A 16,064-nucleotide genomic window follows, 5' to 3' on the forward strand; every position below is an offset into this window, starting at 1 on the left:
AATGGACTGGTTGGATCTCCTTGCAGTCCGAGGGACTCTCAAGAGTCTTCTCCAACACCACAGTTCAAAAGCATCAATTCTTCAGCGCTCAGCCTTCTTCACAGTCCAACTCTCACAGTTCAAAAGCATCAATTCTTTGGCACTCAGCTTTCTTTATAGTCCAACTCTCACATCCATACATGACCACTGGAAAAACCATAGCCTTGACTATATGGACCTTTGTTGGCAAAGTAATGTCTCTGCTTTTCAATATGCTATCTTAAGTTCTTTTAAAACTGAAACTTGAGGATTAAGTTTCTAGCCATTGAATGATCTGGTAAGTAAGAGAAGCTGTTTTACCTGAAAGAGCTCATTTATGCTATGAAGTAGAAGAACCACTGTTAAAGAATTAAGAGCATACAGTAAGGTATGAATATTTGCATATTTTTTAATCCTCATGTCCTATTAACAAGAAGATAGAGGCTTCCCATCAGCTAGAGCCATGACTTTGTGTCCTAAACAACAGTTAGGCTGAATGTAAGGGCGAGTCAAATGAGGGTGTTGGAGGTAGCCTGGGGGCAGTGATAGTATTAACATGTATTTTTTATTTATTTATTTTTAATTGAAGGATAATTGCTTTACAATATTGGTTTCATTTCTCCTTCCAAAGAGATTAGCTTGCCTTTTTGGAGGCCTGGGATCTTCTGCTGTTGTTTAGAAGTTGATTTGTAGGAGTTCCCTATTTTGATGAGTTTATGATGTATGTGTGGGGAGGCAGGAAATCTCCCCATCTTACTCCTCCACCATCTTCTTCTGCTCACCTTAACATTTATTTTAAGTTTGTGGCCTCAGAAGCCAGATTCTCTGAGTTCAAAGCTCAGTTCTGCCATTTAATATCTGAATAGTCTTGGCTAACTTGCTTAACCTGGTTTTATCTATTCTGTATCTGTAAAGTGAGGATAATCCTAGTTCTCACTTCATAGGGCTATTATAAAAATTAAATAAATACATGTAATATGCTTAACTTGTGATAAGCATACTATTATTTAAGAGCTAAATAACATACATAAATATACTTAGCATGTTTTATGTCATTACTTAGCTAATAACATTGGGTTTCTCCACTGGCTCAGCGGTAAAGACTCTGCCTGCAAAGCAGGAACCATGGGAAATGCAGGTTCAATCCCTGGGTCAGGAAGATCTCCTGGAGGAAGGCATGGCAACCCACTCCAGTATTCTTACCTGAAGAATCCCATGGACAGAGGAGCCTGGCGGACTACAGTCCATGGGGTCAAAAAGAGTTGTACACAACTGAAGCGACTTTGCATGCATGCATGCATAGCTAATATCATTAAGATATTTCACTGTCCAGGGTTGAAACCAACTGAAATTTCAGTTTATGTGGACAGAGTCTGATACATCATATCCCACACCTCTGCAACTTGTTTTTTGTTGTTTAGTTGCTAAGGCATGTCTGACTCTTTTGCCACACCATGGACTGCAGCCTGCCAGGCTCCTCTGTCCATGGGATTTCCCAGGCAAGAATACTGGAGTGGGTTGCCATTTCCTTCTTCAAGGGATCTTCCCAAGCAGGAATCAAACCCATGGCTCCTGCTGCTCTCCATTGCAGGTGTGTTCTTTACTGCTGAGCCACGGAGGAAGCCCAATTAACAAAAGTGACATATTTTATAATTGAAGAGATAAAACGCCATCTCATTTGTCATAGAAAATTCCCTTATCATGTCTTTGGGGGATTCACTTACTTTAAATGAGTGAAAATCCTGAAGAATATGCGGTTTGTCTTATATGTTTGATATGTCTTTACATTCATGATAGTGTATACTTTTGCATTTTCTAGCTACACAGACAGATAATGTTGCAGTCACATTTTACTCTGCATTAAACATCTGGTATCAACAGAAGAAACAAGAAAATAAATGATTGTACTGTCAGAGTTAATAATTCAGGAGTGTTAATCTGCTCTTATGATAATCTGTCATGTATAATGCATTATCAGGCCTTGTGAATTTCTCTCTCTTGTATCACTTGTTGTTGCTATTTAGTCACTAAGTCGTGTCCGACTCCTCGCGACCCTTTGGACTGTAGCCTGCCAGGGTCCTCTGTCTCTGGGATTTTCCAGGCAAGAATACTGAAGTGAGTTGGCATCTCCTTCTCCAGAGGATCTTCCTGATCCAGGAATCGACCCAGGTCTCCTGCATTGGCAGGTGGATTCTTCACCACTGAGCCACCTGGGAAGCTCCTCTGGTGCAAGGTTCTCTCTTATCTCTGGTGCTGCTTTGTACAAAGTGTTTTGAGTACTTAATAAAAAGTTTTCCATCACCATCAGTGAACCACTGTTGAACATCAGTGTGATGGCAAATGACCCATGACCCCAAAGCATTGTCCTCAAAGATGAAAGAGTTCCAGTGACACTGGGAAGGGATAGTCTCTAAGCAGGTGTCATGGTGGAAGGTTACTGCAGCCCTCTAACTTCCTCTCCATGCTGAAATAAGATCTAACAGTGTTTGAAGTTTAATACGGTTTCAGACTTACAGCCACCCTTCTGTTTAAAACTAATTCTAACTTCTGCCTACTGCATTCACGTTCCACACAGTAATTTTCCTTGTTTTGCAAAATAGCATTAACTTCCACTGCACTGTCACATTTTACTATGCATTAAGCATCTGGTATCAATAGACCAAACAACACAGAAAGCAGGATTATGCTGTCAGACTTAATAATTCAGAAATATTAACCAACTCTCATAATTATCAGTAGTTCTTCATGTGTAATTGGCCCTTGATGTACATTTTGTACTTCTGTGTAACTCTCTACATACTGGTATAAGATAATACTGCCTAATTTTTCATATAACTAACAGAGTTAATTTGGTTAAATGAAACCAATTCATCAGAGATAGCAGTTCCTTGCCACCAAAAAATTAAACACACACACACTCAAACATGCATGTACCCACCTTACCAAACAGTATTTTTAAAACAACAAAATACGCTGAAATTGCATACAATATACAAAGGAGGAAAGCTACTTAAAAAAACTTGAGAAAGGAGAAAAGTGAACAGTGTTTGAGAGGACCTTGCCTGTGAAGTTAATGTTTGCAGCCTGGTTCACTGCAAACTCAGGTTGAGACCATTTGCATCCCTGTTTAATTAAAGGTATTTGTCATCTGCTGTGACTCCTAACCTGCAATACTGCAGGACTGTTCGAGATCTGTTTTATACTCAGTCTTAAACAGCTTTACTGAAATTTCAACTTAGCGTTTCCAGTGAGGACCCGTGTGTGGCACTCTGAGCTGAGGCAGTGAGCACTGGACAGAAGTTCTTGCTCCTATAACACCCTTATTTGAGAATTTCAAGTTGAAAGTCAGTCTACTGTGTTGATCCTAGACAAACTTCTTGAATATGTCACTCGTGGATGTGAACATTCTACACACTTCCGCAGTGTCCCAGGGTCTTCCCTTGCTTTCAGCTGCCATCCCTTGTGATTGTCAGTCTGTCTGAGAGGACTGACTACTTTTCTCCTGATGACCTTCTGCTATTTACGTGAAGTGTACTTGGAAACAATGTAAAGAAACTTGCTAAAAGCAAGGAGTGGATGTGCTCAGAGGGACCAAGGGAGGTTGACAGCTCAGTAGAGCGAATGAACTTCAATGAGTCTTTTCTCTTCTGCTTGTTACTGTGGACAAGGGCAGAGTATTTTTAGTTGCTTCTAACTGTGTTTAGGTGGATCAAGACTCTAATATCTGAGCTCTGCATAGGGGAAATGGAATTTTTTCTGTAAACAAAGACCTTTTATGTGTTGAAGGAAGAGTTCAGTGCATGCTTTATCTGAGAGTGACTTTTCCACTGACCACAGAAACAGAACAGGTCTGTCTGACTTTCTCAAAGGCAGTCTTACTGGGAGCAAGTAATAATAAATGCTATTTTCTATCCAATTTCTAAAGAATTGGTTGCATACACTAGCCCTTTCTGTCTCTATAATCAGGTTCCTAGTGGAAAGAAAAAGAAGGAAGTTAGAGGCTAGGATGAGTGGCTTCAGAGGTAAGAATGAGGACATAGATGATAATAATGAACAAGCTCCTTGATTTTAGCAAATCTAACTACTGGAAGAAAGGATAAACATCCTTCATTAAGAAAATTCGGAGACTTCCCTGGTGGTCCAATGACTAAGACTCTGGGCTCCCAACACAGGGGGCCTGGGTTCAATCGCTGCTCAGGTAACTAGATCCCATGTGCCTCAACTTAAGAGCTCACGTGCTGCAACTAAGACCCAGTGCAGCCAAATTAATTAATAATCAAATTTTTCTTTAAGTTCATTAACCTTTCTAAGACTGTTTCCTCATTTGTAAAGTTAGAATAATGGCACTCAAACAATGGACATTTTCTGAAGATTACATCTGTTATGTAAAGCACTAAGCATGTTATCTAATTAATGCTTTATAAATTTCAAATTTATAAACTCCCATTTTCCTCAAATACACTGAACATTAGTGCCCAAATTAGATGTAAACCTTTTTATATTAACATGCTGGGACTAAATTAAATGATGAAATATCACTATCTGATATGGAATATTATGAATATTGCATTCAAAAGATTCATTTTTTAAAATAAGCACTTTAAAAAGTTCTCTATTTTATGAAAAGCAATTTGCAACATAAAGCAACTGTAATATTTTCCCAAAGAATTTAATCAACAGGGAAACATTTTAAGACTTGAATTAGAGGGAAAAACTTCATGTTATAATGTAATAAAATCTTGACTTCAGATGTGATTCCTGATGCATAAGTAGCAACAGGACCCCTAAAAGAAGACAGTAAATCTGGATAATTTATTTTTAAAACATCTTTATGTTTCTTTCTTTGATTTAAAAGAAGGGTGTTGAGCTCTCTCTATATGCCTAGGGACAGAAAATACAAACTCCCTAAGTGCCAGGGACAGAAAATACAAACTCAAAATAGCACTGACCTCAACTGAACAGACATCATAGCACCTCTTTATAAAAACAATTTAAATCCAGTGATAGAAGTAGGTGCTAGTCTTACTGGACCATAGATAAAGTGAACCTGACCTGACCAGCATGGAACAGGAGAAGAAGAGCTTCCTGTGGGAGGCATTGCCTCTGCTGAATCTAATAGAAGTAGACAAAGGTGGACAAGGGACTCTAGGCAGAAGAGATTTGAGCAAAGGCAAGGTGTGTGCAGCAGTGGTGGGTGCAGGGAAGTAGAAGCAGAGGTGGGAGGTGAAAAGTGAAACTGAGGGGAAAATCAAGACATGAGTTCAGATCTCATAGAGCTCCATATGCTGAGTCAAGGAGCATAAGTTAACCCAATAGGTGAGTATTTAAAGGTTTCATCAGGATCAGTTGGGTTCAGTTCAGTCTCTCAGTCACATCTGACTCTTTGCAACCCCATAAACCGCAGCACACCAGGCCTCCCTGTCCATCACCAGCTCCCGGAATCCACCCAAACCCATGTCCATTGAGTCGGTGATGCCATCCAACCATCTCATCCTCAGTCATCCCCTTCTCTTCCTGCCCTCAATCTTTCCCAGCATCAGGGTCGTTTCCAATGAGTCAGCTCTTCACATCAGGTGGTCAAAGTATTGGAGTTTCAGCTTCAACATCAGTCCTTCCAATGAGCACCGAGGACTGATCTCCTTTAGGATGGACTGGTTGGATCTCCTTGCAGTCCAAGGGACTCTCAAGAGTTCTCCAACACCACAGTTCAAAAGCATCGATTCTTCTGCGCTCAGCTTTCTGTATTGTCCAACTCTCACATCCATACATGACTACTGGAAAAACCATAGCCTTGACTAGACGGACCTTTGTTGGCAAAGTAATGTCTCTGCTTTTCAACATGCTGTCTAGGTTGGTCATAACTTTCCTTCCAAGGAGTAAGCATCTTTAATTTCATGGCTGCAATCACCGTCTGCAGTGATTTTGGAGCCCAGAAAAATAAAGTCAGCCACTGTTTCCACTGTTTCCCCATCTATTTCCCATGAAGTGATGGGACCAGATGCCATGATCTTCGTTTTCTGAATGTTGAGCTTTAAGCCAGCTTTTTCACTCTCCTCTTTCACTTTCATCAAGAGGCTCTTTAGTTCCTCTTCACTTTCTGCCATAAGGGGGTATCATCTGCATATCTGAGGTTATTGATATTTCTCCCGGCAATCTTGATTCCAGCTTGTGGTTCCTCCAGCCCAACGTTTCTCATGATGTACTCTGCATATAAGTTAAATAAGTAAGGTGACAATATACAGCCTTGACGGACTCCTTTTCCTATTTGGAACCAGTCTGTTGTTCCATGTCCAGTTCTAATTGTTGCTTCCTGTCCTGCATATAGATTTCTCAAGAGGCAGGTCATGTGGTCTGGTATTCCCATCTCTTTAAGAATTTTCCACACAGTTTATTGTGATCCACACAGTCAAAGGCTTTGGCATTCATCAGGATATCCCATCAGTAATTTAAAATAAGACACTCTGACCCTTGTATTTAAAATAAGACTCAGATTTGTATTTAAAGAGATTTCCCTGGTGGCTCAGACAGTAAAGAATCTGCCTGCAACATGGGAGACCCAGGTTCCATCCCTGGGTCGGGAAGATCTCCTAGAGAAGCAAATGACTACCCACTCCAGTATTCTGGCCTGGAGAATCCCGTAGACAGAGGAACCAATCCCAGACCGGCAGGCTACAGTCCATGGGGTTGCAAATAGACATGACTGAGCGACTAACACTTTCACTTTCTTTCTGATTCTAGAGATAGGAAAAGAGTATTTCAGTAAGTTAGTTCAACAGATTTGCACCTTATTTTCTTTCATTTCTCTAGACACTAAATGCATGCTGTTTGTTGTTTAGTCACTACATCATGTCTGACTCTTTTGTCACCCCATGAACTGTAGCCCACCAGGCTCCTCTTGTCCATGGGATTTCCCAGCAAGAATACTGAGGTGGGTTACCATTTCCTCCTCCAGGGGGTCTTCCCAACCCAGGGATAGAACCTGTGTCTCCTGCATTAGCAGGTAGATTCTTTACCACTGAGCCACCTGAGAAAGCCCTTTCCTTAGTTCTTATTAACTAGTCGAATCTCAGTATGATGTAATACAATATGTAAGTATGGGAGGAAGACTTTTAGCCTGGCACATTGACAGGTAGAGACTGATGCTCCTGGTGCCTGTGTAAAGGGAGCTGGAGTCCTTTGATGCAGTGTACTCATAGTTGGTTTCGCCCTGGGTCTTTGTACTATCCTCTGATGCCACTGCACGGCTGGATGGTGGTGGGTGAAGAGCAATGAGGTATCTCAGACCCTTTTCTATTTTTCCCCTTTATAAAACTTTTTATTTTTTTTAAAAAAAAGGACTATGCAGATGTAACTGTAAAATCTTGATTCTAACGAGAGAGCCGAGAGCTTGGGAGAACCCACCTGGAAAATCCTCTTATTTTTAATATCTTTCCTGCTTTCTTTATAGACAGCTCATCAAGCTTGTAGGTTAGGGAGAACTTAAATGAAAGTAATATAGAACAAGAAATGAGGAGAATAAAGCAACAACAAATCATAATAAAAATACCAATGGAGAAGGAAGATGGAGTCAAAAATCAAATAATAGTGTGCACTTCTCTGGGAAATGTTAGACAGTCCATTTGAAAGAATCTGTGATCTGCCATTAAAATTAACTCCATAGTGAGATTTGCTTATCTTAGGTGTTTGAAAGTTTTGCCTTGGTAATCACAGGACAGACTTTGTTTTTAATAATAAGGGATGAATGAGAAACCACATGGGGAAGTTACTGGTGTTTATAATCTGTAGAACAAGAAGAGGTGGGACTTCATGGCATTCATCCTCTTTTTTTAAATTCTCTGTGAAATGACACACGTTATTTCCTTTATGGGGATTTTTTTCTTTATAAGAAATCTGAGTTACTATCTCTCAACTAAATTTAGGTAAGCACTTAAGAAGAACTTAAAGAAAGATACAACTTAAGCCTTGGTCTGCTAGGTTTAAGAGACCTAGAAAGGATTTTAATTAATTCATTTATGTTTTATGCAACTTTTTTGACCAATTTTCTCATCCATAAAAAGGAGGTAATAAAATCTACCTCAAAAGTTGTGGTGAAGATTAAATTAGTTATAGTTTGCTTAGAGAAAAATTTTGCTACTAATCATTGAAAAATGCTAGATGTTAAATATCCATTTTATTATTATCATTCAATATTTGTTAAAAATTCTTGGAGACCCTCTGCCAGGATGTAGGAATAAAAGAGGATATGATATCCCCCACCTGGTCCCTACCTTATGGGAGTTCAGTGTTGAACAGGGGTTCTTAAATAGGATTCTGTGGATGGGTGTCAGGAATCCATATACTCTTCTAGAATTTTAGAGGGGAAAAGTTTTCTTCCAAATATATGCAAAAATTAGGAGACAGTTTTTTTTTCTTCCTGAGGAGAGGATTTCCAGCTTCATCAGATTATCATGGGCCCAGTTATCCTAAAGAAAGGAAAGACCATTGGTCTGTAAAGTTGACTTTATTACAGAAAAGAGGAGCTTGTGAGCCTCCTCATGGACCAAGATAGGCCCCCAAGCCTCATGGAAAATCAGAAATTCTTTAGAGCTCATTGATTGCTTTATCACAGAGTTCTTTCCTCTCTTTGCTTTCTTCAGAAAAAAAAATTCCCATCGTATTTTTTATGAGGTGTACATGAACACACAGCCCCACCTATGCCAATGAAAGAGGAATTGATCCTAAAAAATTAGAAGTATTTGCACCTTCATAAGAAAGGGTTTTTCTGAATTTTCTACAGAACGTCTAACACCTCCCCTACCCTGTGCAGGATCCAGTGTCATGTTGTAAACATCACCCACCTACTCCCCTCCTCACCCCCCTCCCAGCAGCTTGTGCATTCCCAAAGGGTAAGACCAGAGAAGGAATGTTCTTGAACACTCAGTAGCACATAGTAAATGGTCAGTAAAAGTTTGGTTCTTAATTGAATATTAACTGAATTATAGCAAAGTATACAGATATATATTTCTTGTGAAAGAGCAGGATTAAACCTATGAAATACTTTTGCTTTCTGTGTTGTCAGAACCATACTCACTGAGGCAGATTTAACCTAAAAAGATTCATCAGTAGCTAATGATACTGAAGCCAAAGCTCCAATACTTTTGCCACCCGATGCAAAGAGCCGACTCACTGGAAAAGACCCTGATGCTAGGTGAGATTGAAGGCAGGAAGAGAAGGGGGTGACAGAGGATGAGATGGTTGGATGGCATCATTGACTCAGCGGACATGAGTGTGAGCAAACCCTGGGAGATGGTGAAGGACAAGGAAGCCTGGCATGCTGCAGTCCATGGGGTCGCAAAGAGTTGGGCACAACTGAATGACTGAACAACAACAAAGTTTCTCTTGTTATTTCTATGAGGTCATTTGTCTCTGAATGGATCAGCCTTGGACACATGACTCCACCTGGGCCAGGAAGGTTCTCTATCCTAGGAGTTTGGCATCAGCACCCCATCAGGACTGTAGAGCGAGGGTGTGTAAAGTCAAGGCTTACACAGCCATTTCCCACAGGGCATGCTCATGAGCTGTTTGTGAGTCACGTGCAGCACCGCAGAGAAAAGTGAAGGCTGCATGGCCTCAGAGAAATGGAGAGAAGGACTTTGATTTCTGGTTTCCAGTTCCCACCTTGAGTTCATTGTCAGATCTATCTGCTCTTCCTGCCTTGGCTTCATTGGATACGACGAGATTTCTATTGTTATAATCAAAGTTTTCAAATTATGGATATCTAACAGCCACACTGGTCGTCTTGGTTCTTGTTTGTGGACAAGGCTATTAGTTATTTATTACCATTCTCACTCTCATCCTCACCATTGCTCCTTCCCAAGGTTACCTGTGAGGGGGAAAAAAAACAAACAAACTATTTCTGGAAAAAGGGTGGGAGGGGATTGAATTTTGTTAGCAAATGTTTCAGAAAAGTTTTATTGACAAATAGTTGAAAGTGAAGTTTGTTGAGGATGACTCAAAAGATAGACAACTTTATATTTCAAGGAAAGGATAGAGAGGCTCAGCTACAGAGGGAGCCAGGATGAAGAAATTCACATTTCTACCTAGGACTGGCCTTGACTTAGCTTTTGAAACAGAAAATTCTTTAAAATAGAAGGTAACCAAAGTTATAGGGATTTCCCAGTGGTTCAGACCAGGGAAAGAATCTGCCTGCAATGTGGGAGACCCAGGTTTAATCCCTGGGTGGAGAAGATCCCCTGGAGAAGAAAATGTCTACAAACTCTAGTATTCTCATTTGGGAAATCTCACGGTCAGAGGAACCTGGCTGGTACAGTCCATGGGGCCACAAGTGTTGGCCACGACGTTGCAACTGAACACCAGTAACAGGGATATAAACTTTAAACCAACATGCATTTGGTTTTTTGGGTTTTTTAATTAATTTATTTATTTATTTTACTTTACAATATTGTATTGGTTTGAATATATATATTTTTTAAGTTTAAATTTCTTATAAACTGAAAACACAAGTCCTATTTTCTATTTTCCTTTGAAAAGTATGTTGGGCTAAGACAAGGGAACCAAGGCAAAAGTCAAGCAATGAAGACTATTCTGTAATGTAAGAAAATATTTGGCATGCTGTAGGCTTCCATCACGGCACACCTTAGGGGCTATGCACCTGGTTTGCTTTTGTCCGTAGCTAATAATTGACGTTTTAACAGAATGCTCTCTTAGCAAAATCACCTTATGGCACTACTTTCAACATCCGCATCTATCACAAAATACATCTCAACTGTTTTGCAAACAAACTTTCTTCCAATTAATAATTAAACAGAGGAACAGCTTGCAGTGTATGCTTGGAAGTAACTTTACTATATATAGTTGGAAATGACAGGCACACATGAAGATGTGACTGAAGCCGGATAACATTTAAATATTCAGTTTTTCCTGTGTTACCTTGACTCAAGTAAAGTTAGTTCCCAAGGTAAAAACTAAGTGGTCTGCCGGCATATGGTATAACCTCCATTTGAGCGCTAAAAGCTGGATACTGTTTTTGCGAAACAGATGTTGCTGAGTGCAGCAATGCACAACTGACTCTAGCTAACAGCTGGGAATCCTCGGTGACCCATATAGCGAGAAATAAACATAGTCCTATGCTTGGCAAAAGTGTAGGAAGGCAAATTTCCATTTGTTAAGAGCTTATCAAAATGAAGAATAAATGTTTTTAGCCATAAACTGATTTTATTCACCAGAGTAATCTTTCCAGCAGCTTCTGTGATGGCCTCATCATATCAGAGGCACCCTTTGCCAGATTAAGGCTGCAGTTACACTGACATATAGTACAGATGGAGAATAAACATCTGCCTCCATCAAGAGGGAAGACCAAGGACAAGGTTGACGAATATTATCTGGCATGACTGTCTTCGCGGGGAAGCATATAAATGCTACAGGACCAAAACCACTGGCATCGTCTGGTGTTGTCCTTATGTGGTTACTGACCATGAAGAGAGATGATTACTATGTACTCTCTAAGGAGGCCGCTGCAGATGCTACAATGATATGATTCCAACTCTAGGATCTGCCTCGCTGTAGCCGTATCATGCGAGTTGCCCAGTGATTCCATTCCCTCCATTTTATTTATTTATTTTTTCACATGGTTCGGCTGCATTGATTGCCTGCAAAGTTTCCATTCTTGTTGTGGAATGCCACAAACAAGGCGGGGAGGGAGAAACAAGAGGAGCTACTATGGAAAAGATAAAAGCATCATTTTGTTTGTTTGTTTCATTCGGAGGAAAATGTCAACAAAGCCGCCTAACCCACGTTCAAATCAAATGCTTTTTTTCCCCAACGAGGACTAAACCCCAACATTTTGATTGTGTATTGCTATATTTTAGTACAAGATCCAATTTCACCTTTGGCAAAAGCCAAGTGGGATGACATATGTTCTGGGAAAGGCACAGGCGTGCTCACACACACACACGCACGGATACACACACATCCTGTAGTTCTAGCACTGAGTTCCTTTTGTCCTTACTGCAACCAAATGATTCATGTGGCACAAATAATATGACAGATGTAGCTTTAAAAATTCAGTTTTACTGCGAGTGTCTTTTTGACTGAACCTTCTTTCATTTTCTGGTATCTCTTGTGACCATATGGAGTTTAGATGGCAATGAATTCCCTTCTACTAGCTCAAATCCTTTTTCTGCACCTGGGCACAGTTTTGGATAAGGAGGTGAAGAAAGGGGGGAAAGTGTCAGGCTTAATCTACAGGATTACATTACGAGTAGAGAGTACTTTTCCTTTTTGTGAAAAGACAATTTCACTCCTATCCATTTTGGATATATGGATTTTTTTTTATTCTTTCCCTTGAAGGCAATGGCACCCCACTCCAGTAGTCCTGCCGGGAAGATCCCATGGACCGAGGAGCCTGGTAGGCTGCAATCCATGGGGTCGCTGAGGGTCGGACACAATTGAGCAACTTCACTTTACTTTCCCTTGACTAAGAAAAAGAGACTTGCTTAGATTCTGATCTTCTTGTTGAAGCAATCATGATCTTATCACTTGAGATTCTAGAATGAGCTGAAATCTCCATTTTTACTACTAACAATAGCAAACGTTTATTGACTGTTTATGTATCAGGTGGTGTACCTAGCACTTTATATGTACTGACATATATGTAGCATTTAATCTTCACAAAAATCCTGTGAGTTCAATGCTGTTATTATTTCCATTTTACAGAGGAGAAAATGGAGTCACAGAGAGGAAGTAATATGTCTAAAGTTACACAACTCATAGTAGAAGCAGCATGGGAACAGAAAGAGCTGACCCGAGTCCATGCTCCTGACCATGATGCCACCAGTTGTGAGTATGTATCAGTCGCTCTTGCATCTTCTGCGTTAGCAGGCAGAGTCTTTACCCCTGAGCCACCTGGGAAGCCCGTGTGTGTCTATGCACACACAATAATTTATTTAACCATTTTCCTAATGGTTGTTGTTTCATCCTTTATGTTTTGCTCCATTAACTGTTGATTTTTTCTTAATCCAAACAGTGACATGTTTATAAACATGCTTATACTTACATTTCTATGTGTTTTTTGTTAATATCTATATCAAAGATTCCAAGGAGTAATCATCAAGGGGAGGTGTGTGTTTTTATTAGGTGAATTAAAACTTTTTAAAAGTACAAAAAATTTTGGCCCATAGGTACACGCTTGTTTATAATTGTCTCCACAGTAATTCCCTTTTCAGTGAGCGATATTGAAGTATACTTTACAGTAAGATTCTCTTGTTAAAGAATACCATTCTGTGAGCTTTGATGCGTATGTGTGGTTGTGCTCTCACCACCAGTCAAGATGTAGAACTGTGCCACCAACCCAAAACTTCCCTCACACCCCTCTAAGATCAACCCTCATCCCTCCCCAGATACCCACTCCTCTATTTTTGCCATTTCCAGGATATCAGAGAAATGAAGCTGAACAGTATGTAGCGTTTGGACTTTGCGTCATGCGTTTGAAGTTCGTCCATCTAGTTGCTCATATCAGTAGTCTATTTCTTTGTATTGCTGAGTAATATGCAACTGTATAGTTGTACCAGCACTTATCTATTTGCCAGCCGAAGAGCGTTTGGGTTGTCCTTGGATTTAGTGTTTATGAATAAAGCTGTATTATTTGCCTAAACGTTTTTGCATAAGCATGGGCATTCATTGGGAAAATATATTTAAAAAAAGGGAATTTCCTATTATATGATAAGCACATGTTTAACTTTATGAGTAAATATCAAACTGTGTTCCAGAGTGTCTACCATTTTGCTTTCCCACCAGCAGTGAATGTGAGTTCTAGTTGGTCTATGTTCTCATCAGTATTTGGTATTGGTAGTTTTTGTTGTTATTGTTGGTTTTTTGAGTTTTAATCATTCTAATAGGTATAAAGTGGTATCTTGTGATTTATAATGTGCATTTCCTAATGACTAATGATGTTAAATATCTTTGGGGGTGTATTTTTGCCATTTGTATTTCTGGTAAGATAACATATGTATCTCTGCTCAAATCTTTTGCCATTTTTATTGAATTGTTCATTTTCTTATTTTGGAGGTTTGAGCATTTTTATATACTCTAAACACAAGTCTTTAATCAGATAATGTAACTTGTAAATGTATTCTTCTCATCTGTGACTTATCTTTTTATTCTTTCAAAGAACTGACATTGTTCATCTTAATAATTGTTTTAATATTTATTTTTCTTTCTTTCTTTCTTTTGCTGAGCCCGTTCTTAGTTGCATTATGTGGGATCTTCAATCTTCATTGGGGCATGCAGGATCTTTTTTTTTTTTTTTTAGTTGCAGCGTGCAAACTCTTAGTTGTGGCATGTGGGATTTAGTTCCCTGACCAGGTCCCTGAACCGGGGTCCCCTGCCTTGGGAGCACGGAGTCTTAGCCACTGAACAACCAGGGAAGTCCCACTGTTAATTTTGATAAAATCAATTTATCAATTTTTCCTTTTTGGATTGTGGTTTTAGTGATTTATTGATGAAATATATGCCTAAAGATCTTCTACTTCTTTCCAAAAGGTTTGTAATTTTAGATTTAGTTTAGCTGAGTTTAGATATAGTTTTATATCAGTTGGTTTGGCTGTATTTTTCAATAGAAATATTACTTTCTTTGAGATTACGTTTAGTGATAAAGTTTGCATCTTTTAAACTCACAGTGCATCACTTAAGTGCATGACCATTAACTTAGACACCTCAATCCCATGGGGAGATGGGGAATGTTTCACTCTGGAAGTCTCTGTCATGTACTCCACTACTGTTCTCATGATGCTCATGAGTTCCTTTTTTTATTATATAGATCTGAGAAAGTAGATTTAGCACTATCTGAGAGTGTTAAATAGTCTGATAATTTTCTCAACATGCTGTTTCCGTGTCTGTTTAATATTGATTGATTTATCTCCTGATTTTGAATTCTACTTTTTTGCTGCTTTGCCTGAACTGGGTTTCGTTTGTTAGATGCTAGCTATTGGAGGCTAGCACTTATAAAAATTTGGGGGCTTCCCTGGTGGCTCATATGGTAAAGAATTTGCCTATAATGCAGGAGACGTGGGTTTGATCCCTGGGTCAGGAAGATAGATTCCCTGGAAAAGGGAATGGCAACCCATTCCAGTATTCTTGCCTAGGAAATCACATGGACAGAGGAGCCTGATGGGAAACAGTCCACAGGGTTGCAAAGAACTGGACATGACTGAGTGACTAACACACACACATGTAGTTTTTAAGGTGTGAGGACAAACCCTATCCCTGTTAGTACATCATGGCCAGAAGTTCAAGTCTCCCAGAGCCTGTCCCTTGTTATATCATTTTTTGAAACTTCGTTTAATCCAAACATCTGCCTTCTATACTTCTATTTCTGAGATGCTGGGGGGCCGCTGGAGAAAAAAAATCACATAAATGTGAGCAATGGTGACATTATATTTTTATGGTTCTCAATTTCAGCTGCCTTCTCAGCACCATTTCCCATTACAGCTATTTCAAATGCTTGCCAACCCCTTCAAGTCCCCAATTCCAACATCTAGAATCTTTCTCTAAGCAAATTAACCTCTTTTATATGTTACAGAGGAGAGTAAGGGTTTCTTAATGGAAATTCCTTAACTCTCCCATCAACATGCCTAAAAACACATCTATTTCCTACTTCTATTTTTCTTCCTGTCTTTTGGAAAGATGTGTTTTTTGCCTATTAAACCAAGTCCTTCCCCTGTACTCTTTACTTATTTCCTTTACTTTTTTCTGTGATTTTGATCCTAGATTGCTTTTTTTCTTTGTTATCTTTCTCTTTGTCTACCTATTGCCTGTGATTGTAACTTTATTATTTTGTCTGATAACATGATTGTGGCAAAAGATTAAAACTCAATGGAAGAATATAACCCATTCTCCACATATATAAAAATTAGTAATTGACATAAAAAGTCTTCTTTGATATAGATTATCTTCTGCGTTTGTATAGTGCTCTCTTGAAGGACATCCTTCGTAACCTCATGAATGTGACTGAGCAAGACTGTTGTGCAGGCCGCTGTTGTCCTTTGAAT

The 16,064-nt window shown here is 39.4% G+C and overlaps 1 long non-coding RNA gene across 1 annotated transcript in view; it reads left to right on the top strand.

Moving 5' to 3' along the window:
* The window catches only part of LOC132342199 (uncharacterized), a 53,864-nt gene extending 39,480 nt beyond the window's left edge, over positions 1-14,384 (top strand). The window contains exons 3-4 of the long non-coding RNA XR_009490487.1: positions 12,733-12,859; positions 13,447-14,384. This is a non-coding gene — a long non-coding RNA (uncharacterized lncRNA). The remainder of the gene's footprint in view (positions 1-12,732; positions 12,860-13,446) is intronic.
* The last annotated feature ends 1,680 nt before the right edge of the window (positions 14,385-16,064 follow it).

The sequence above is a fragment of the Bos taurus genome, chromosome 14, assembly GCF_002263795.3.
Source record: "Bos taurus isolate L1 Dominette 01449 registration number 42190680 breed Hereford chromosome 14, ARS-UCD2.0, whole genome shotgun sequence".
NCBI lineage: Eukaryota > Metazoa > Chordata > Mammalia > Artiodactyla > Bovidae > Bos > Bos taurus.